The sequence below is a fragment of the Takifugu rubripes genome, chromosome 19 (genome assembly GCF_901000725.2).
Source record: "Takifugu rubripes chromosome 19, fTakRub1.2, whole genome shotgun sequence".
Taxonomy (NCBI): Eukaryota; Metazoa; Chordata; class Actinopteri; order Tetraodontiformes; family Tetraodontidae; genus Takifugu; species Takifugu rubripes.
In genome coordinates, this window is record NC_042303.1 from 615,443 (window position 1) to 638,915 (window position 23,473).

The 23,473-nt window shown below is 45.2% G+C and overlaps 1 protein-coding gene and 1 long non-coding RNA gene across 2 annotated transcripts in view; one reads left to right on the top strand and one right to left on the bottom strand.

Moving 5' to 3' along the window:
* The window catches only part of LOC105418562 (WW domain-binding protein 11-like), a 1,118,483-nt gene that overhangs the window by 19,669 nt on the left and 1,075,341 nt on the right, over positions 1 to 23,473 (top strand). The window lies entirely within an intron of this gene.
* On the bottom strand, positions 20,183 to 22,516 carry LOC115246898 (uncharacterized). The gene is made up of 3 exons (XR_003886001.1): positions 22,496 to 22,516; positions 20,845 to 21,012; positions 20,183 to 20,241 (listed from the first exon to the last, which is right to left on the bottom strand). It is a non-coding gene; the product is annotated as an uncharacterized lncRNA (long non-coding RNA).

Here is a 23,473-nt window from a genome sequence, read left to right on the forward strand (position 1 = left end):
GCCTTCACAGGACCAGCCAGAGACTGTAGTTTTTTGTCACTGTCTGCTCTTCTGCTTCTTCTTCTGCCCCTCCTCCACACCCATCTGATCAGCTTTCATCATTTTCACCTGTTGCTCCCTCTTAGGACTATTTAAGCCAGTGCTGGACATTCATGCCTTGCCAGATTGTTATTGCTCCATGCCTGACTTTCAAGCACATAGTTTGATTGGTGTAGTATCTGAAGCCTGTGTATTGATCCCCAGTAGGCCCTGTTTCCTAATTTCTGAAGATCTTAACTCTTTTTCAACCATCCTGACACCATTTCCATCAGGTTCCACATGAGTCCTGTCACCAGTGCTCTCATATGCTTGTGATACAACGCTTTGTTATTCCCCAAGGGGGAATTGCTGTCTCCCGGGTTCTCGCTTTACAGTTGGAATCTATACCATGTGGTTGATCATATTGTGTCATGAGATCCTCAGAAGGGAATATGTTTACTTAACCATATAAAAGGGGCTACTGAAGTAAACACTTGGGAGATCTTCACCATCGGGACCACGAAACCTCCCTCGGACAATCTGCAGTGTTTTCAATTGATGCCTGACTGTTCTCTCCAATAAACATCTCTCATAACCAAGTCGGTGTCTACGAAGATTCCTTTTTCATCAGCACATCTGAACTATCACCAGAAGAAATTTACCACATTGGCCTTCTTGGTTTTGACCCTGCCTGTCTTGGACTTTTCCTCTGCGTCTCTGCCCTGGTAAATCTGACAACCTTCTGGTCCCGACTAAGAGTTTTGTTGTGTGTTTGTTCGGACCGTTGCCCGCCAGGGATTGTGGTTGTGAGAGTGAAGTTTTGTCACCCGTGCTGTTCTTCACTCTTATGTTAAGACTCAGACAAACCACGCAAACAACTGGAGTCCTTGCAAGGGAGAGTCGAGCAGCAGTTCAAGCTTCCTCTGTCAACTCTGCTCGTCTGCTGCTCGCTCGCCTCTTTTATTGGTGCAAACAGGGTATGTGTGAAACAGGATCTCATGACTCCTTATCTTTTAACTACTTCTCCCATCTTTACAACTTCTCTCATCTTAATGAACAGGATAACTTCCCCCATCTTTACAACTTTTCTTATCTTAACAAACAGGATACATCTGAGAGCTGGTTTTGGTTGTAAGCAGCTTCAGCACTTTTGTTAAACATTCACAGCATTCCTCAAACACTTAAAATCTACACATCATAGCATTTAGATGATAATAGTAATGATAATAATTCTTCTCAAATGGTGTGTTTTCTCCATTCCTGGGAGGCCCGTGATTACTTGTGTGCTGTTAACTTCAAGTAGTCACTAAAGCCGTTCATTAAAACTGTCCGGAACTGCTGTGTTGCAAGTGGATCCCACCACATCCGTGTCACTTTTTACCTACTGTAGAGAGATCTTTGATGGTCTTACTCTGGGTTTGAAATTGGGTGTCTTGCTCCATAGGAAGCCTAGTTGTGGAGCAAACGATGAAGCCCACTGTAGCCCACCACCACTGGGCACACCTTCCTCATCCGACCTGGTTCCTCTGCTTTAGCAGCCAGGTGGTTAGCGTATGGCAGCTTTTTCTTTTCATATGCCTCATCAGCGGCATCTTCCCAAGGGGCTGTCAACTGAGTGATATACACATAGCGACAAGAATTGGTCCAGAGAACCAAATCTGGGTATAGGTTGGTCCCTGCGATTTCTATGGGGAAAGTGAATGTCTCGCTTAGGTCCACATGCCTTTCCCAATCTTTCACTACATTTAGTCAACTGGAGTCAAGCAGTGGAACCTTAGTTAGTCTTCCCTTCCTGCTCAAAGGGTGTCAGGGAGAGGGAAGTTTTTATAGTGTTAACTTTTACTCTGCTGAACTCAGTTGCAGCCCCTATGTATTTGAATATTTGTTTGTGACTCCAGGTCAGTGGTTCTTAACCTGGGTTCGATCGAACCCTAGGGGTTCGGTGAGTTGGTCTCAGGGTTTCGGTGGAGCCTCTGCCGCGGAGGTCAAGACACAGCGACTCATCATGTCTATATGCGATGACATGCCCCGCTTGGCAATCACTGGCTGCAGATGATCACGTGACATCGCTTGGCCAATCAGTGCTGCGAGGTATTTAGTGCACTCAGGAGTGACCCAACGTGTGAATGTCATCGTAGTACCTCGTGTAATTACTTTCTTCATATTTTAATCCATATTAACTATGTCGAGCAAAAAAAGAAAGTGGTCGGACGAATATGTACAATATGGATTCTCATGTATCACGGAACGGGATGGGAGTCAGCATCCTATCTGCATGATTTGCAATGCCAAGTTGAGCAACTCTAGCCTCGCACCGGCAAAACTAAAGGAACACTTGGAGAAGCCTCATGGAGATGGGGAATATAAGAACACAACGCTTGCTGAATTCAAGGTAGAGAGAGCCAGATTCGATGATAAGGCCACTTTGCCTCTTGGATTTGTACCCATTAACAAACCGATCCTCACAGCATCATATGAAGTTGCGTACCTGATCGCAAAGCAGGGCAAGCCACACACCATTGGTGAAACACTTGTAAAACCAGCTGCGTTAAAGATGGCGAATCTGATACTCGGAACCAAAAATCTGAGTTTATTCTCATTTTAGCGTACATGGCTGATATATTTGCAGCTCTCAATCACCTTAATCAGCAGGGGTGGAGTCAAATCAAATCAAATCAATCTTTATTTATATAGTGTCTTATACAATCAAAATTGTTTCAAGGCGCTTTCCGGAATCCCAGGGCCTAACCCCAGACAAGCAACAGTTGCAAGGAAAAACTCCCCTTTAACAGGAAGAAACCTTGAGCAGGACCAGGCTCATGTAGGGGGACCCTCCTGCTGATGGACAGCTGGGTATAGAGAGAGGAGAGGAGAGGAGAGGAGAGGAGAGGAGAGGAGAGGAGAGGAGAGGAGAGGAGAGGAGAGGAGAGGGAGAGGACACACACAAAATACACTATACAATGGGTCAGCGGGGCCGGAGGTCATCATGCAGCTCCGAAGGCAGCGATACCTGTAAATGAATGGGGGGGGGGAAGCAGAAAAACTACACAGCAATCAGCGTAACTAATCTGCTTGATGAGGAGAGGAGAGCAGAGGAGAGGAGAGGAAAGGAAACCATGACCCAGTGGGCTGACAGAGGCCTGTCAGGTGATCATGTTTCCGGATCCTGGCAGCCTCAGCCTATAACAGCACAGCTAAGATGTGACCTAACGATTAGACGACCCCCTAAGTATGATAATTTGTCTGTCTATGATAGTAACTGGAACTACAGAATTAGTAACAATAAGCTTTTTCAAGGAGGTAGGTTTTAAGTCTGATCTTAAAAGTTGCGATGGAGTCAGCCTCCCATACCTGATCAGGGAGCTGGTCCCATAGCAGGGGGGCCTGGTAGCTAAATGCTCGGCCCCCCATTCCACTCCTAGAAACTCTGGGAACCACAAGTAGACCAGCATTCTGAGAGCGGAGCGGTCTATTGGGCTGATAAGGTATCACTAGCTCCTCCAGGTAGGATGGAGCTAGGCCTCTGAGGACCTGGTAGGTCAAAAGAAGGGTTTTAAAAATTATTCTAAATTTAATGGGCAGCCAATGAAGCGACGCCATTACAGGAGTCATGTGACCTCTGTGGTCAATACCTGTCAGAACTCTGGCTGCAGCATTTTAGATCAACTGGAGGCTTCTTAAAGAGTTGTTTGGACACCCTGATAATAAAGAATTACAATAGTCCAGCCCAGAAGTAACTAAAGCATGAATTAACTTTTCAGCATCATGCCGCGTCAGCAGCTTCCTGATCTTTGTGATGTTCCTCAGGTGAAAAAAGGCACTTCTAGAGACAAATTTAATGTGTGAGTTGAAGGAGAGATTTTGATCAAAAGTTACTCCTAGATTCCTCACAGAGAGACTAGATGTTAATGAGATACCATCTAGAGTGATCATGTGATCTAATCTATCTCTGAGAGGTTCAGGACCAAACACCATGACCTCAGTTTTTCCTGGGTTAAGGAGGAGGAAATTTGAAGACATCCAGGACTTTATGTCTTTAAGACAGGTCTGGAGCTTCACTAACTTCTGTCTCCTCTGGTTTCATGGATAAATAGAGCTGAGTGTCATCAGCATAACAATGAAAATCTATCCATGCTGCCGAATAATGTTCCCTAAGGGAAGCATGGACAAGGTGAAGAGGATTGGTCCAAGTCCAGAACCTTGAGGAACCCCATGGCTAACCCTACTGTATGAGGAGGGAACACCATGGACATGAGCACACTGGTATCTATCAGATAAATATGATCTAAACCAGTCTAGTGCTGTCCCTTTAATCCCAATCACATGTTCCAGTCTCTGTAACAGGATGCTGTGATCAACTGGATCAAAAGCAGCACTGAGGTCCAGCAGAACCAGCATAGAGACCAGTCCATGATCTGAAGCTATAAGAAGATCATTATTAACTTTAATAAGTGCTGTTTCTGTGCTGTGGTGAGCTCTAAAGCCTGACTGAAACATCTCAAACAGGCTGTTCCTCTGCAGGTGCTCCAGTAACTGAGTCACCACCACCTTCTCAAGAACTTTAGAGATAAAAGGAAGGTTGGATATTGGCCTATAATTTGCTAAGACATCAGGATCCAGTGATGGTTTTTTAAGCAACGGCTTAATCACTGCCACCTTGTAGGACCGGGGTACATAACCTGTCAGTCCAACAGTCCAACATTGGAGCCCTTCTTTGAGAGCAGCTTCACAACGCTCGTATCCAATAAACTGGCGTTTCTGGACAGTTTGATGAATTTCTTGGCAGGATGTCAGAATATCCTCCCAGTTTTCTGAGACCAGTCTCAATCATCCAGGTCAGAGTTATCCTAATAAGAGCTCTGCGTCCACTGGACGCGTCACATGCACCACCAAGACAACAGAGACCACAACCACCAGACAGAACCTTCCAGACAGAACACTTAGCACCGGCCCAAATCTGCAACATAGTGGAACCTGTGTTTGAACACCCACTACCTCCAGTACAGAGAAGGCCTCTACAGGCAGAACCATGGTGGTGCAACGGGCTCACCAGTATCTCCCATAGTTGCCAGTCTACAGTATACTGGGAGAAGGTTGAAACCCGAGCCCGACATCCTTCACAGGAACCGGCCCAAGCCCCTGGTTCAGATATGTGGACGACACCTGGGTCAAGATTCTAACAAAGAACTGAAGGCGTTCTCAACCACAGATGATTACGTCACATTCATCTGGCCTTCCTGGACTGTGCAGTGAAGATGGACACAAAGCTCAGCATCGAGGTCCACAGAACACCCACACACAGATCAGCACCTCCCACTGGACTCTCACCACCCACTGGAACACAAGTTGGGTGGAATCAGAACCCTATAACAGGGCTAAAGAAGTAGCCACCACAACCCCAGGCAGGAAGAAGGAACAGGATCATCTCAAAACATGTGGTTACCCAGACTGGGCCTTCAGAGACCTGCAAACAGGAGGATACAAGCACCACCGCGTCTCTATTTAAAAAAAGGATATAAAAAAGTTTATTGCGAGTTTTGTTCAGTAACATTCAACTGCTGTTGTTTGTATCAACTATTTAGATAAAAGAATGTAATTTGCGTAGTAGCTTGGAAAGCAGTGTATTAGCTTTAGCCTTAAAGTTAATACACCGATGACACGCCACAAAGACGTGAAAGCCCCCAAAACACATTTAAAGGTGGATGGAATGTGAAACAGCACAGAAAATTATCATTATTTTTATAATTGACCACTGACTGTAGTGCACCTCACTGTCCACTAGAGGGAGACAGTAACGCATACATTTCTATTAATCTAATTTAAGTCGAACTCTGCTGCTATAATCGCTGCTGACCTTCCCCCTCTTCATCTTCCTCATCTCCCCCAGGATGGTGCAGTTGTTTACACAATATATATCTCCATTTTCCACACCTGTACTTCATCCATTTCAGCCATTTGGTAGCATGAGCGGCAGAAATTGCATTCTCCATGTGGTGTATTGATTAACAACCACAGAGATAGTATAGAAACTGTTTATTTGGACTGTTGGATATGTGTTATCCATTTCTATGTGAGCTCTGTGAGAGTTGATATAGCGCACATGCGCATTGCACTTCGCACCCGGTGCAACCAAAAAGCTAACCTGCTAACTTGTGTTTGGGGTGATCGCTGTTTTTATGTAAATTTAGCTAAGTTTTTTATTTGGCCCTCCGTCCATTCGACTTTGACACCCCTGATCTACAGGTATCGCCGCCTTCATCGCTGTATGCTGACCTACTGACCTCCGACCCCGCTGACCCACTCAACTCGACTCTACTGGCAGCTTATTTTAATTAATATAATGTATTTCTATGTTCTACCTATTCTCTCCTCTACCTGCCCCCCTTCTCCTCTCTCTCTACCCAGCCGGCCATCAGCAGGAGGGTCCCCCTACATGAGCCTGGTCCTGCTCAAGGTTTCTTCCTGTTAAAGGGGAGTTTTTCCTTGCCACTGTTGCTTGTTTGGGGTCAGGCCCTGGGATTCTGGAAAGCACCTAGAAACAATTGTGATTGTAACAGATGCTGTATAAATAAAGATTGATTGATTGATTGATTGACTGATTGATTGATTGTAAACATATTTGTTTTATATGTCTTCATTGTACGCACCTGGACCACACTGAGGCCCATCAACTCAGACTGATTTGCTGTGGGAGACCCTAACAGCACCATAATGACCCAAGACAACTTAGCTTCTCCGATCGATTAGGCACACAGAGGCCTCCACCACAGTAAGGTGTGGTTGAAGGGGGATAAAAATGATTTTCACTATTAATTATTGTATATAAAGGTGAGTGAAGCACCTCTGATGGGCTCTGGCTTACTGAAATATCAACGCTTCAAATGACAAACACTGAGAGCAGATATTAAAATCAGCCAAAGTACACACACCTGAAGTCAAACAGAAAATACACCAAAATGGTCCTATTGCCTGAGAGTATTTGCTGATCAAACACTCTTACTGCCATAATTAAACAAAGCTGGAGGCTCCTGATAAATATCAGGGCATCTTCATCATTTCCGATCATATTCAATAAATCTGCAGCGGCTACAGCAACAGTTCATCAGCAAACAAATCCAAGATACAATGCCCATAAAAACTGTTCCCGCCTTTTATAAATGACACAATGCTCCACAAAATCTGCTGATTTTCACAAGAATTTGCAAAACCAAGATTGATTGATTGATTGATTGATTGATTGATTGATTGATTGATTGATTTATTGTTTGATTGATTGATTGTTTGATTGATTGAGGAAGGTGAAGCAGGGCACTGTCAACACTGTGTATAGTGGTGATGGTGTGCTGCTGACCTCAACTCGGGATGTTGTGGCTCAGTGGAAGGAATACTTCGAGGACCTCCTCAATCCCACCAACGCACCTTCCAGTAAGGAAGCAGGGCCTGGGGACCTGGGGACAGGCTCTCATATCTCTGGGGCTGAAGTTGTCGAGGTAGCCAAAAAACTCCTCGGTGGCAAGGCCCCGGAGGTGGATGAGAGCCGCCTGGAGTTCCTTAAGGCTCTGGATGTTGTAGGGCTGTCGTGGTTTACTCGACTTTGCAACATCGCGTGGACATCGGGGACGGTGCCGCTGGATTGGCAGACCGGAGTGGTAGTCCCTCTTTTTAAGAAGGGGGACCCGAGGGTGTGTTCCAACTATAGGGGGATCACACTCCTCAGCCTCCCTGGTAAGGTCTATTCAGGGGTACTGGAGAGGAGGGTCTGCCGGAGAGTCGAATCTTGGATTCAGGAGGAACAATGTGGTTTTGGTCCTGGGTGTGGAACGGTGGACCAGCTCTACACTGTGGGCTTGGAGAAGGCATTCGACCGTGTCCCTTGGGGGGTCCTGTGGGGTTCCTCCGAGAGTATGGGGTGCCGGGCCCTCTGATACGGGCCGTCCGCTCCCTGTACGATCGATGTCAGAGTTCGATCCACATTGCTGGCAGTAAGTCGAACTCGTTTCCAGTGAGGGTTGGCCTCCGCCAGGGCTGCCCTGTGTCACCGATTCTGTTCAGAATTTTTATGGACAGAATATCTAGGTGCAGTCATGGTGTTGAGGGGGTCCGGTTTGGTGACCTCAGGATCGGGTCTCTGCTTTTTGCGGATGATGTGGTCCTGTTGGCGTCATCGGCCCGTGACCTCCAACTACCACTGGATCGGTTTGCTGCCGCCTGTGAAGCGGCTGGGATGAAAATCAACACCTCCAAATCCGAGGCCATGGTTCTCAAATGGAAAAAGGCGGAGTGCCTTCTCCGGGTCAAGGAGGAGATCCTGCCCCAAGTGGAGGGGTTCAAGTACCTTGGGGTCTTGTTCACGAGTGAGGGAAGAATGGAGCAGGAGATCGACAGGCGGACCGGTGCAGCAGTCATGGGGACTCTGCACCGGTCCGTAGTGGTGAAGAGAGAGCTGAGCCAAAAGGCAAAGCTCTCGATTTACCGGTCGATCTTCGTTCCTACCCTCACCTATGGTCATGAGCTTTGGGTAATGACCGAAAGAACAAGATCACGGGTACAAGCGGCTGAAATGGGCTTCCTCCGTAGGGTGGGTGGGCTCTCCCTTAGAGATAGGGTGAGAAGCTCTGCCATCCGGGAGGAGCTCCGAGTGGAGCTGCTGCTCCTCTGCGTTGAGAGGAGCCAGATGACGTGCCGTAGTTAGGATGCCCCCTGGACGCTTCCCTGGTGAGGTGTTCAGGGCACGTCCCTCCGGTAGGAGGCCCCCAGGAAGACCCAGAACACGTTGAAGAGACTATGTCTCTCGACTGGTCTGGGAACGCCTGGGGATCCCCCCTGACGAGCTGGAAGAAGTAGCTGGGGAGAGGGAAGTCTGGGCTTCTCTTCTTAGGCTGCTGCCCCCGCGACCCGACCCCGGATAAGTGGTAGAGGATGGATGGAAAATCAAGTCAGTTCCTCAACAGGAAGACAGGTTGGAAAGCACCTGTACCAGCAATCTTCTCCATTGTGTTTTGACCCCCCCAAGAAACACTTTGTACAGTCAATACAGCAGCAGTACAACAGGTGATACGTGTCAGAGTTAGGATAAATAGCAAGGGGGAAAGCAAACATGAGTTTGGATGAAGAATGAGTGAATATTCTTTATTTCCATTAGCGTGACACCCCTCAGGTGGACATTATCTCTGCCAAACACTTTAGATGATTTTGGATCAGTGATCATGTTTATTCTAGGGGGACTGTGCTTGACTAAGACACACACACACACACACACACACACACACACACACACACACACTCTCTCTCTCTCTTTCACACACACACACACACACACACACACACACACACACAGAGCTAACTGAGTGTATAAAAGGCAGGTGGAGACAGGTGAGCTGTGAGAGCAGAGAGCAGCTACTGAAGGTGAGTTCACACACTGGACATCAGTGATGCTGTTTCCCTCTGTGGAGTCAGTCAGTCAGTCAGTCAGCCAGTCAGCCAGCCAGCCAGTCAGTCAGTCAGTCAGCCAGCCAGCCAGCCACCTGATTCAGCTGTCTGTCAGACCTCCAGTCAGCCACTGGGTAAAGAAAGCTGCCTTTAATCTGCAGTCTAGAAGAATTCAGAGGGATTCAAATGTGCCAGGATGAAGAAAATCTCCCCTCTGAATGTGTTGTGCAGATGAAGCTGAAGGCAGCGATCTTCATCATGTGGAGGGGACAAATGATCATCCAGTTGATGAATCTGGAGAGGCCAGCGGTAAGTCAGAAGCCTCAGAGAGAAAAGTGTCTCTCAGCTCTATTTGCTGCTCGTCAGCAGGGGCAGTAGAAGAGGACCAGGTCAGACAGTTTCCAGGGGACGCACATTTACTTTCTTTTCTCTTTTCATCTGGAGAATGTCCATATATTTGACACAGACAGTCTTTAAATCAGATGATCTCCTGAGACAAAGACAGGAACACAACAACATGATTAAAGGTTTAATCAGAAGCATTTAGAAGCACCTGACTGACGTGTGATACCCTTTTCTTCAGAACTCTGCCCGCCAGTATGTGGATGAAGGTTTTCTCTCCATGACAGCTGTCAAAGGTTTGACTTTACTTCTGTCTTTCAGTTTATTAAGTTCATCTGTTTTGTTCACTCTAACATGAATATTTGATGCTCTTCCAAACTTCATGTTATCCAGCATCTGAGTTGTCATGACAACAGAGGACAACACAGCTGAAACAAGTCTTCGATCATCATCATCATCACCAGCAGCAGTTTGATGCCTTCTACCAGTGAATCTATCAAGCTTTACTTCTGTTGTTGCCATGGTGATTTTGAAGCTGATGATTTGTTTGATTGACAGCTATAAATAAACAGTTGCATCATCTTCTGGTCTTCATTTGATCATTTACTAGCAGATTCAAAAATAAAGAACAAATGCTGAATCCTGATGGTCAACGCATGGACCCAGGCTCATTTAGAGGACTCAGACAGGAGCTGAATGTGACCTGGCAAAAGGGTTAGCAAAAGTGGCTATTGTGTCCTTCAGTCCAGATGGGTGATGCAGTGAGTCAGTCTTTCAAATGAACCCAAGCCCATGTTTTGGTTGAAGGTTAGTTAATAAATTGGAGTGATATATTGTTGCCACGAGGAATATGATCATTAATATGGGCAGGAGGGTTAGGACGCAATACGTTAGCCAACGGAAGCTCCACTCTCCCAACTAAATGCTGGTTCACCTGTCTTTGTATTGATCCAGGAACCATAAGGAGATCATTGGATAAAGACCAATGAGAATTCAGGAAAGGAAGGTCAATGAATAACATTTGTCTCATTCTTGATTAACTGATTATAGTTATTACACATAAGTGATTCAAATTTTCAATTCAATTCAATCTTTATTTATATGGCACTTTTCATACACTGGGTAGCACAAAGTGCCTCACAGAGGATAAAAACAACAAAGAGAAACAAGAGAATCAAGAAAAAGGACACACACACAGATACACACACACACACACATGCATACACAAAATCAAACACACACACAAACAAGCTGAGACATGGCTGGGCACCGAGACCTGAGGCGAAGGAGATGCCACCTTTGGAGGCCCACCAGGCCGAGGGAGGTCACGGTCCGTGACCACAGGCGGTACCGCCACAAAGACCACCCCGACCCGGACAGACCGGAGGCTCCACACCAAAGCACAGAGCCCCCTAACCACCCAGGCCAGAGCTGTCCACGGGACAGCACCCCTAGTGGTAGACCGGAAACATCTCCCAGCCTGGCAGGCCCCCATGAGGAAACCCCATGAGGAAACACTGGAGCTAAAAACTGAAGGACTGAAACAGTAAATGGGATAAAAGGCGTAAAAGCTAAAAACTGAGAAACTAAGAACTGAGGGAGTAAAACAGTAAAGGTATCAAGTAAAATAAGGATAAGACATAAAAAAGCATGAGAACATAAAAGAAAAATAATCAAAAAATCAGTTAAAGGCCTGATTAAAAAGGTGTGTCTTGAGCCTCTTTTTAAAAATCTCAGCAGCCTCTGGGGCCCTGAGGTTCTCCGGCTGTTCCACAGTCGGGGACCAGAATAACTGAAGGCCGCTTTCCCGTGCGTTTTAGAGCTTACATGTGGAATGGTTAAAAGGCCGGTGCCGGAGGACCTCAGAGTCCACGAGGGTTGATAGAATAGAAGCATGTCTGATAAATAAGTCGGGCCAAGACCATTAAGACATTTAAAAACTAATAAAAGAACCTTAAAATCGATCCTGAAACGCACGGGTAGCCAATGCAGCGATTCTAAAACCGGTGTGATGTGCTCCCGCCCTCTGGTCCTCGTCAGCACCCGTGCAGCTGAGTTTTGTAATAATTGTAGGTTAGAGATGCTCTTTTTGGGAAGACCAGAGAGCAGGGCATTACAATAATCTAGACCACAAGAGATAAAAGCGTGCATCAGCACCTCCGTGCTGGCCTGAGAGAGAAACGGGCGGACTCTGGCTATATTCTTCAGGTGGTAAAAACCTACCTTTGTTATGTTTTTGATGTGTGGGATAAAACTAAGCTCAGAGTCAAAGATCACACCCAGATTTCTGACAGATTGAGATGGTTTAAAATCCTTTAATTTTGGTACAAGTTTCTCTCTCTGACCTTCAGGACCAATGACTAAGACTTCTGTTTGGTCCTGGTTGAGCTGTAGGAAGTTTTCTGCCATCCATGACTGGATATCTAGAATACAGTTAAAAAGGGCATCAACTGGCCCTGCGTCACCAGGAGCCACGGCGATGTACAGCTGCGTATCGTCAGCATAGCTGTGGAAGCTGATGCCGTGGCTCCTGATGACGTCCCCAAGAGGAAGCATGGAAAGATTAAAAAGGGTTGGACCTAAGATTGACCCTTGGGGAACGACCACAACCTCCTATCTTTAGTATTGCTGCGCCAACTGCTGGTCTTTTGGGTTGAGGATAATGGTGATCTATATGTAGCTACATGTAGCTATAGCGTCATTGGCCTCCACTCCAGCCGCTCCTGGTAGTTCCTCAAAAACACTGAGTTTCTAGTGGATGCACAATCTGTGGAAGCCAACATAGAAACTTCTGAAGAGCCAAAGTTCTTGCAACAAAAATATAGTCCCCAATTAGGTTGTTTTGTTATCACACGACCCCGTCCCCATTATCTTAAGAGAATATAAGAGAATGAGTGGAGACAGAAGAGAGAATGAGACGTTTTTGGTGCGTGTCGCTCTTGATTTAGTGTTTATTTTTGCAGTAAACTTAAAGGAGGCCTTTACACTTTATGTTTGATTAAATTTAAGCTGATATTCCATTCTTGACATCTTTAAATTTACTGTATTCATGGGAGATTTATTTGGTCATTTTGCTTCTTTTTATTTCCTATTTCCCACATTTATTCATAGTTTTTATTAAATTGCAATAAATCCTATAACATTGAACAGACTGACTAAAGTCAAATGAGCTGCGGTTCCCACCGATAGCCGTCATTCTGATGGGTTTTTGCTGGCTGCAGCTGAAATATTCCAATGCTCCATGTCACAGAGACAGTAAATACTAAACCCTAAAGATTCTGAAGGCATGATGTAAAATAGTAACGTATAATACAGACATTTGAAGAGACAATTAAGAGAATGTTTCCATGCTTATAAGAGTGGCCGAGGAGCCATTTAGAACTTTATAAAGAAACATTGTGTGATACCAGGAACTAATTTAACTTCAAGGCGAAGCTGCTTCTGCTTTGTCGACCATCGACTGATCTCCTGAAAGTCCACCAGCGCTTTGTAAAAACTGAATTTTTCATCTATGGAGGGAGTAGACGGCAGATGTTTCCACAGATGCTCTTCACCAGTGGTCAGTGAGTGATGCAGCAGATGAGCGGGAGTTGACTGGCTACAACCAGCCATGACTCAATGTCTCCAGCCCATAGTGTGGATTCTCTACGAGATCAGACAGCAGCTTCACTCCTGAATCCTGCAGCTGGTTCCCACTCAGGTCCAGTTCTCTGAGACGGGAGGGATTGGACCTCAGCGCCGAGGCCAGAGAGCCACAGCTGATCTCTGATAAACTGCAGCTCATTAATCTAAATAAAGAAGGGAAACTTTTATAAGGTTATAAGTGAAACCAGTATTCATCTGAAAGGTTAATCAGAGGCATGATCTGTAAATATTTAATTTAGTTAAGGTTAAAAAATGATAGTAATATGTAATTACCACAATTCCAACCTCTCAGGTTTGCACTGTTCCAAAGGAGAATATATATTGTTCTGGCCCTCACTCTTCCCAGGTTCTCCCACCTCTTTCCCTCCCATCTCATCATGGAGATCCATCTCACCTGTGGCTCATCTTTAAAGGCACAACCTGTCTTAGATGACTTCCTGTCTCCCTCACCATCTCCCTCCTCGTTGGCTGGTGTCTACCAGGCACCCTCACCTAGTTTTGTGTAATTTTGGTTACCATCTGTCGGCTTTTTCATTGTCCTTAAATCAATTTATCATGAATAAGTGGTCCCCGTGTGGCCCTCCCTCCTGAAGGAACTGGGCACAACACACACACTCAGAAAGTGTGAGGACCCTCGGATGGAATAATGGACCTTTTTGAGAATGGTGTTTACCTCAGAGTTTCCAGTCGGCAGTTTGGAAAGTGGAGAAAACCACAGAGCAGCTTCACCCCTGAATCCTGCAGCTGGTTCTCACTCAGGTTCAGTTCTCTGAGATGGGAGGGATTGGACCTCAGCGCCGAGGCCAGAGAGTCACAGCTGATCTCTGATAAGCTGCAGTATTCTAATCTGAAAAATGCAGGATGAGGTTAAACGGTGCAGGTCTGCATGTTATCTGCGTCAGTACTAAACCTACGTTAGTTCTTAGTTGGGTCAGACCTGAATTCACGATATTACAATGAATTTTTTTAATGTGGTGCATCACAGCAGTGTTGAGAACAGCCTCACTTCACCATCTTAGCAGCTGGTATATAGGTAGAAAAATGAAGACTGACCTGAGCCTCTCCAGTTTACAGTTTGGACTCTCCAGTCCAGAACAGAGCCGCTTCACTCCTGAATCCTGCAACGTGTTGAAGCTCAGGTCCAGAACCCTCAGATGGGAGTGGTTGGACTTCAGAGCTGAGGCCACAGAATCACAGCTGGTCTCTGATAAACTGCAGCCACTTAGTCTAAAATAACAATTATTTTGAGAGAAGACAAATAAAAATCAACATGTACCAGAGCAAAACACAGCTTACAAGCAACAAACCTCTGGTCCTGCACCGGCTTATCTGCCGTATGTTCCTATTTTGGGTTCTTTCAGGGCGGTTGGACAAGATCTACAGCGTATGTAAAGTGTGTGTGGGTCAAAATCCCTTCCAAGTTTGTGAGACCACATTTCTCAATAGCTCAACTCTTGTCAGGAGTTGGGACAAAGCGACCCACTCCTGACAGCTTGTGGGCGATGCTGCAGCGACCCTGCAATCCCTACACTCTCTGGTGAAACCAAATCAAAGGTTTTAGACACTGCTGGATGCTGGAAGGGTGGCTATAGTCTGGACGCATCGTTCCCCTGACTGCACATTTCTCCAACAATGATTGGCAGCTGGTGTCACTTGTTCTCCAGATGAGAGAAGGAAAGAGAGCCCCCCCACAGTGTGTTTGATTGCCCCACTGCAAGCTCAATGCTGCCAGAGAACATTGCAGGAGCATCAATTCCCCTCAGGGCATCAACAAGGAGCTCAGGAAAAGGTGCAGCTGCCACCTACTAGAGACAAGCACACTGAGCTGAGATTCAAAGCCCTCTCCTCCCAAGAGAAGAGCTTGTTTGTCGGAGGCTCTTCTGGGCGATACCTGGTGCCACAGCTCCAGCTCAGCCCGTCTCTGGAGCTGAGGTGGAGCTTAGCAAGTTTCATGGTTCTCCACCACTTCCTCTCGCTGAGGACCTTCTCAGCTGGTGGTTTCTGCTCCACCTTCCAAGTTGAGCAGGTGATACTTCTGCATTCCTGCCACCAGGGTCTCTGCAGAAAGAGTCTTCTCTACTGTTTTATATTATATTATAGAAAATTAGGATTTTTGGCTGATGTCTTAGATGTTGTTGACTAAGAGCAGGTTTTTCTTTAATAACATAGAAAGATTCGATGAGAAGAACAAATGTATTATTTTATGAGCTCCTTCCACTACTATTATATACACATACTTCCATATTGTCTTAGATTGCAAGCTGCATTTATTGCATGGTTCATAGAAAGTCATATTTGTGAGGAGAAAAACTCAAATAAGGTCATTTTCTTTAATGACCATTACAAAAGAAGGAGGCGATGAACAAACAGATTTATCTAAAAATGTGTGAAAACTTATGGATGGAAACCTTTTTAAAATGGTTGCATTGTGTAGAATCGGTGTAGAATCAACTTGTTGACTTCTGATTTGGACTCCAATGGAAGTGAGGTGCAACAATTGTGGATGCTGAAAGCTTCAGATCTTCATGAAGGTTTCTGTGGTTGGACTGACCTGCTGCCCCTTTAAGAGGGAGGCAGGTTTGGGCTTCTGGCTGGAATGAAGCCACCTCAGATGAGAATGACTGCAGGCTTTCGGTACCAAGGTTTAACAGGGTGCTCACTTCACACTTGGGCTTTTCTCTTTTTTGGGATGGCTTTTCTCAGGAGAGAAGGGGCATGGCACACTGCAGCAGCTTTCTTTTTGGGGTTTCTAGTTTTCCTTCTGATCTTTAAAAGACAGGAAGAACCATTTTTGATTGGTCTGAATGTTTGGGCGGTTTTGTGGCCAGCCTAAAATAAAACAAGACAAATCTACAACTGATACTTCCTTTCTAGTCATTGATGACCATCCTCACATGGGACAGATTTCCACAACCAATTTAATACTGCAAATCTGTCCTGTGTGGTCTTTTTTCTGAGAACTGTAACACTACGTTTATAACAAAGATCAAACATGGAAACAGTTATTGTCTAACTAGTTACACCTGGGAAAATACTGGATCATCTCTGACTGACCTGAGAGTCTCCAGCTCACAGAGAGGATCCTGGAGAAAACCACAGAGCAGCTGCACTGCTGGATCCTTCAGCTGGTTCCCACGCAGCTCCAGAACCCTCAGATGGGAGGGATTGGACCTCAGCGCCGAGGCCAGAGAGTCACAGCTGATCTCTGATAAACTGCAGAACCCCAGCCTGGAAAAGGAATAAATGGGTCAAATAAAAACACATTTCTAAATCTGAAAATGAAGAGAAAAGCAGAAAATGTAAAGAAATTTAGAAAAGACCAACAGAGGCCTCCTGACCTGAGCGTCTCCAGTCTGCAGTTTGGATGCATCATTGCACAAGACAGTAACTTTAAGTCGGCATCTGTCAGGATTTGGTTCCAGCTTAAGCTCAGCTCCCGTAGATGAGAAGGGTTTGACGTCATTGCTGAGGCCACAACTTCACAATCACTCTTTGAAAGAAAACTACCAGACAGTCTGTTGTGTATGAAACAAAAATAGTGAGTCAAACTTTGGGATTTCTCATCAACTCATCTGAGAATCTACCTCAACACAAATGTAGCTCATTTCCTGGAAAAGCTAAATTCAACACCGTAGAGCAACAGTTTGAACGACCATCAGATCTGAAATGCAACTGAATTATTCTCAACATTTGTCTTATTTTAGAACAGCTCATAATTACTCAATATTTAAAATGATTACAGCAAATGGTTTAAAGAAGCGTGCATCTTTTTATCTGTCTATCGGCTCTTTGGATATTTTGCATTTCATCCAATTTGTACGATGGTGCGTCAAGTCTTAATTCAGCGATCCGATCGATGACATCAGAGTCTCTGGTTGCATCGATTGCCCTCAGCTTCTGTTCTATCTGCCTGTTTCCCTTCAAATCATTTTCACTGCACCTTTTGGTGCTAGTGATGAAGTTGCCACCTAACGGGTGTGGAAAGGCTCAAACAACTTTGTGGGTCACATAAAGGCTCCAAACGGAACCGCCACAAAGACCTAAAACACCCATTTAAACCAACGAGGCCGGCTGTTTTTACGTTGAACAAATGAAGCAAAATAGTCACGTGTCATTAGTTAAAATGTGTTTTTCTGTTGTTTGAATACGATGTATACAAACAAACAAAAGTTATTTAATGACATGACAGTCATTTCATGATAGTCAGTTAACTTGTGGCTCCTATTATTCCTGCCTTATGTTGGTTTGTCTGGATTGACCTTTGAACTTATATCCAGCCAGTGTTGAACATTTCTGGATGAATTGTTGTTGTTTTTAATTTATGGACGCTGCAATGGAGATAAAGAATTGAAGGAATGACCACTGGAGGGGGTATTGCTACCTGACATGATCCACTCGCTTGATTTAAACGCCGATGTCTGGCCCCAAAAATCTTTACTTACACGGCCTTCCTGCAGTTCCTCACAGCTGGAATCAGGCGACATCGTCCCTCCTCTGAGGTGTTGTACTGCTGCAGGTTCAGCTCATCCAGAACCTCCTCTGACATCTGCAGCAGGTAGGCCAGAGCTGAACAGTGGATCTCTGACAGTTCCCTCTCTGATTTCTTCTCTGACTTCAGGAACTCTTGGATCTCCTGATGGACTGACTGATCCTTCATCTCCATCAGACAGAGGAAGATGTTGATGCTTCTGTCTGGGGAGATTTCATCACTGTTCACCTTCTTCAGGTTGTTGAGGACCTTCTGGATGGTTTCTGGGTGGTTCTCCATCTGATCCAACAGTCCACCCAAGATCCTCTGATTGGACTCCAGAGAGAGACCATGAAGGAAGCGAACAAACAAGTCCAGGTGGCCATTTTCACTTTTGAGAGATTTCATTAGTGCTCTCCTGAGGAAGTCATCAAGAGATGTGATTGGTTTAGAATATTTTAGGAACTGATTTATAACCACTGTGTCTTTCCTGGTGTAACGGTGGAACATGTAGACGGCAGCCAGAAACTCCTGAACGCTCAGATGAACAAAGCAGTAGACTGATTTCTGGAAGATCACACTCTCTCTCTTGAAGATCTCTGTACAAACTCCTGAGTACACCGACACCTCGGAGACGTCCAGTCCACATCGCTCCAGGTCTTCTGAGTAGAACATGATGTTTCCTTTCTCCAGATGTTCAAACGCCAGCCGACCCAACTTCAGAAGGAGTTCTTTATCAGCCTCAGTCAGTTCCTCTGGTCTCTGCTTTCCTCCATACTTCTGCTTCTTCCTCTTTATCTGAACCCTCAGGAAGTGTGAGTAGAGGTCAGTCAGGGTTTGGGGCAGCTCTCCTCTCTGGTCTCTGGTCATCATGTCCTCCAGAACTATAGCAGTGATCCAGCAGAAAACTGGGATCAGACACATGATGTGGAGGCTCCTGGAGGCCTTGATGTGTGAGATGATTCTCTTGGACAGATCTTCATCACTGAACCTCCTCCTGAAGTACTCCTCCTTCTGGGAGTCAGTGAAGCCTCGTACTTCTGTGATCCTGTCGACACACCAGGGAGGAATCTGATAGGCTGCTGCAGGTCTGGAGGTGATCCAGATGAGAGCTGAGGGAAGCAGGTTCCCCTGGATGAGGTTCACCAGGAGCACGCCAACGGACGATACTTGTGTGACATCAGAGATGAGCTGATGCTTGTTGAAACCCAGTGAAAATCTGCTTTCATCCAGGCCATCAAAGATGAACAGAAGTTTCCAGACAGTCAGATCTTCTGCTCTGATCTTCTGTAATGTTGGATGGAAAACATGAAGCAGTGAGAGAAGACTGTGCTGCTCATCTCTGATCAAGTTCAGCTCCCTGCAAGAGAGCGGAAGCACCAGACTGATGTCTTGGTTCTCCAAACCTTCTGCCCAGTCCAGACTGAACTTCTGCACTGAGAAGGTTTTTCCAACGCCGGCGACACCGATGGTCAGAACCACTCTGATGTGTCTCTGTTGCTCAGATAAGACTTTGAAGATGTCCTGGCACTTGATTGGAGTGTCCTGGATGTTCTTCTTGGAGGTTCTCTCAAGCTGTCTCACCTCATGTTGTGTGTCCACCTCCTCACTTTGTCCCTCAGTGATGTAGAGCTCAGTGTAGATCGTGTTCAGCAGGGTTCCACTTCCTGCTTCATTAGTTCCTTCAGTCACATGTTCACATCTTCTCTTCAGACTCATCTTATGACCTTCTATCACCTCCTGCAGATCACTTCCTGAACATAAGTAAACCAATGATTTCCATCTATAATAAATCATCAACACAATTACAAATTCATGACATCACAAATTAAATCTCATATTGAACAGTTTTACTTTGTTTGGGCTTCATTTCAGCATCTCCAGATCTGCTTCCAGATTGTGAACAAGAGGACTCTCCTGGTGGAGCTGACTGGTCCCAGTTTGATAGGATGTGCTCCCCCCTCTCACTATGAAACACATCTCTATTAGTCCTTTGATTTATAGGATGAAAGAACCTGATCAAGACTCAATATTGTTCCAGCATTTATGTCTGAATTCATCTTTCAGTTTAAACCTGATTCTTGTTTCTAATCAACAATATTCACATTAAGTCTGTAACTATATGACTGTCTGAGGTTTAAGTGTTAAACATCTCCAATAATAAACTCACAACCTGCTGCTGTTAATGTGACTAACAGCTGCCACACAAACACATCATCACGCTTTAGTTTTCTTACATTTCCTCTGAACTTCTGAAGTTTACGATAACACCTTTGGACCGGTCACTCTTCAGGGACACACAGCTGGGCACTGTGGACTCTGCTCTGTCCTCGTCCATCCTGAGGAAACATCAGAAATAGTGATGAGACTGTGATGAAGGTAAATAATCTGGAGAGGTTGGAGTTCAATAATCCCAATTCACTGCATTTTTATCAAACAGGAACATTTCTAATCCATTCTGGATAACAACTGAATCAATAAATCAATGATGTCTCTGTATCATTTTCATGTTTTCAGAGTTTAAGCTGCTTTTTTTAACTGTTCCCTGCAGTGAGAAAAGAACTGGCACCTTTTCCAGCCCCTCATCCTGCAGCACTGAATGTGCTCTAAAGTTCTTTCCAGAGCAAACGTCTCTGCACTTGCAGCAACATGTTGTAGTCATGGATCCGTGAGGAGAACCGGATACAGGAAACGCCCCCACTTTGATCCCAAAACCCAACTGGTGGCCAACGGTGGTCCGGTAATGACGGGGACGCTGGTCCATCGGGCCGACAACACTGGTTTTCCACAGGCCAACATGGTGAAAGGACTGTGCACCGTTTCATTTTAAGGACCTGATGAATTTCATTTTTCACGATAGTGGAGGCTAATACCTACAAAATGATGTTTTGTATGGTTGTGAAATGTTCTAAGGCAGAGTTATGTGGTTCAGAAAACCTTACTTTAAAGGTGAGCCTTGAGGTCCAATACCGAAGTTTTCAGGGTGCCCTTTGGACATGTCGCTCTTCATGGACACACAGCTGGGCACTGTGGACTCTGCTCTCTCTTCCTCTTCCATCACACATTCGCTCATTTTTAAATGTGAGTCTAAACGGTGAAGCAGGAACAGTCTGCTGACACAGAAAAGAAGATTAAAGAACATGATTCTCAGCATGAAGACAAGCAGAGGTCTGTCCAATGACGTATTGTCGGCTCATTCACATCAAAATCTATTATATGATGTCACCCTGTACATCATACAGGCCACATATATATTGGAAAAAAGTTTTGGGACATCTTAAAAGTTTACACCATGTTAAACATAAAATAGTGGTGGAAAAAATGTTTCTCCTGGGTGTTTCAGAAGGTGCGGTGGCATCAGACGGACGCGCACAAATACAAATTAAATCATTTTTTATCTGGTTATGGTTTACAAGAAAACCTAAATTCTTTCAAGATGTCAGTTCTCAACATTAAATTCAACAAATAAGATGAGAATGCATTCAAAACTAAACAGAAATACGTCATCACATCATCAAAGTGGGTCAAATGCAGCATCATCTTCTGTCATCTCAGACAGGATTCCAAGAAGAGGATCTTCATTTTCAACAACGCACCTTGACATCTCATCATGGCTCGTCTGTCAGATTACAAGCAGCTTTTTTTGATCAGGCGCATCATGTTTCTCACCAACACATGATGGTGCTGGAAAAAACATTTGTAGCCTGACCTAGAGGTCAAAACTCTGCATGGCGTGCACAGCTACTAGTTGCAGCTGGTGGTTGTGGCGGAGGAGATCCCAAACATATCTAGCAAGCTTGTTTTGGAGCAGAGCTTGTCCACCACCTCTGACCCCACTCATCACAGAAGTCCCACCATATCCATGGCCAGGTGTGTTGGCAGCATTGGAGCCAGCCTCAGGAAAAAGGTGTGTCAATATCTCAGAAGTGATGCATCAAGTTGCCACGACCCAACAGAAGTCAAGCAACCCAACATGCTGAATAGAATAGATGACACACAGCAAAGGGCAAAAAACACCCAATTCTGCTCAGACTAATCTTATCTGACCACATGTACAGGACCAAAAATATCAAAACACCATGGGTTTAGGTTTCCTTTCGTTTTCTTGACTGCTTCATTCAAAACAGAACACATTTCATAAATCCATAATAACAAATTCATATTCCACAAAGACCCAGTTGTTAAAACAATAAAATGGAATGCCTTGATCTCTCCCTCTTTACATACTCTCCTTTTTTAAATAAAGGATTGATTGTCCCCCTGGTGGAGGGACAAAGAGAGGAGGCTAAAACTTCCGCGTTTGTGTCCCTCTTTCCGTGGATTTTTCCACTAACTGCAAATAATATTGTCGACTTATTGTGAGTATTAAAATGTGCTTCCTCAACCTCTAAAATGTTGGCTCAGGGTTAGCGGAAAACGCAGTTAGAGGAAACACGGTACAAAGTTTGATCATCCGTCACAACATTCCCGTCGACCAGCCGCAATGTGCGTCCGAAACACGCGCACGCTCATTGCGCACACGCAGGTTATTAAGCCGCATCTCGCAGCGGAACATTGATTCGAGACGACAGCAGTGAAAGAACCAAATGCTACCTGAATATTAGAGGTTTTCCATCAGGGCTCGGTCACTCAAGATGGAGCCCGAAGTTGAGAACTTTCACTTTCGCTTCTTCTTCCTCTACACGTCACGTGTTCGTGGTTGGATCGCGTCATATCCAGCACAAGCGCCTCTCTTCAGAACAATTTGGTCCACGTTTTAACTGAAATACTGGGAAACAACTGGAGTTCGTCTGACAGATGTTCGTTTTTGGGTGCGGAATCAAACTGGGTCAACTTTTTGATCTATAGGATCCCCTCTGGTTCAAAGTGCCCCCTAGAGGATATTGACAGTACTGACCTTTTGGGGGCTGCACACACCTCTTAATGGTGACGGCACCAACGGAGCTGATCCAGTTGTCATCAGCTGGCCAGTCTGACTCCAGCTCATTAGGGGAACTTTGCTGATCTGGAGGAGAAGCTTTCAAAACTTGACGGGCTGGGGGGAAAATGACTGTAATTTTGGAATCAGCGTGCCAATTTTATTTTTAATCAGAATAATTTAGAATAATTTCAACAGGATATTTTCAAATTGTTCCCCAGTGTAACTTCACCTGAAATTGTGGACTCCAGAATATCACCATTAAATCCATTTAATCACTTAATAGCTGTGGAATTTGAGCCGTGAGAAAAATATCTCTCCATCATGATTTCCAGAATTTTTCATCAATATCTGAGATTCTTCAAAAGCTTCGCTGGTGTTGGGTTTTTATTGCTTCTGCTTCATTTTCAGGCGCAGTTCTTTTATTTTCAAATCAAATCAAATCATCTTTATTTGTAATGTCTGTTGTAGTCAAACTTGGTGCTATGCAGAATCCCAGGGCCTGATCCCTAACAATCAACAGGAAAATCTCCCCTTTAACAGGAAGAAACCTTGAGCAGGACCAGGCTCATATGGGGGGGGACCCTCCTGCTGATGGGGGGGGGGGGGGGGGGGGGGTGGGTAGGGAGAGAGGAGGAGAAGGGGGAGGACAG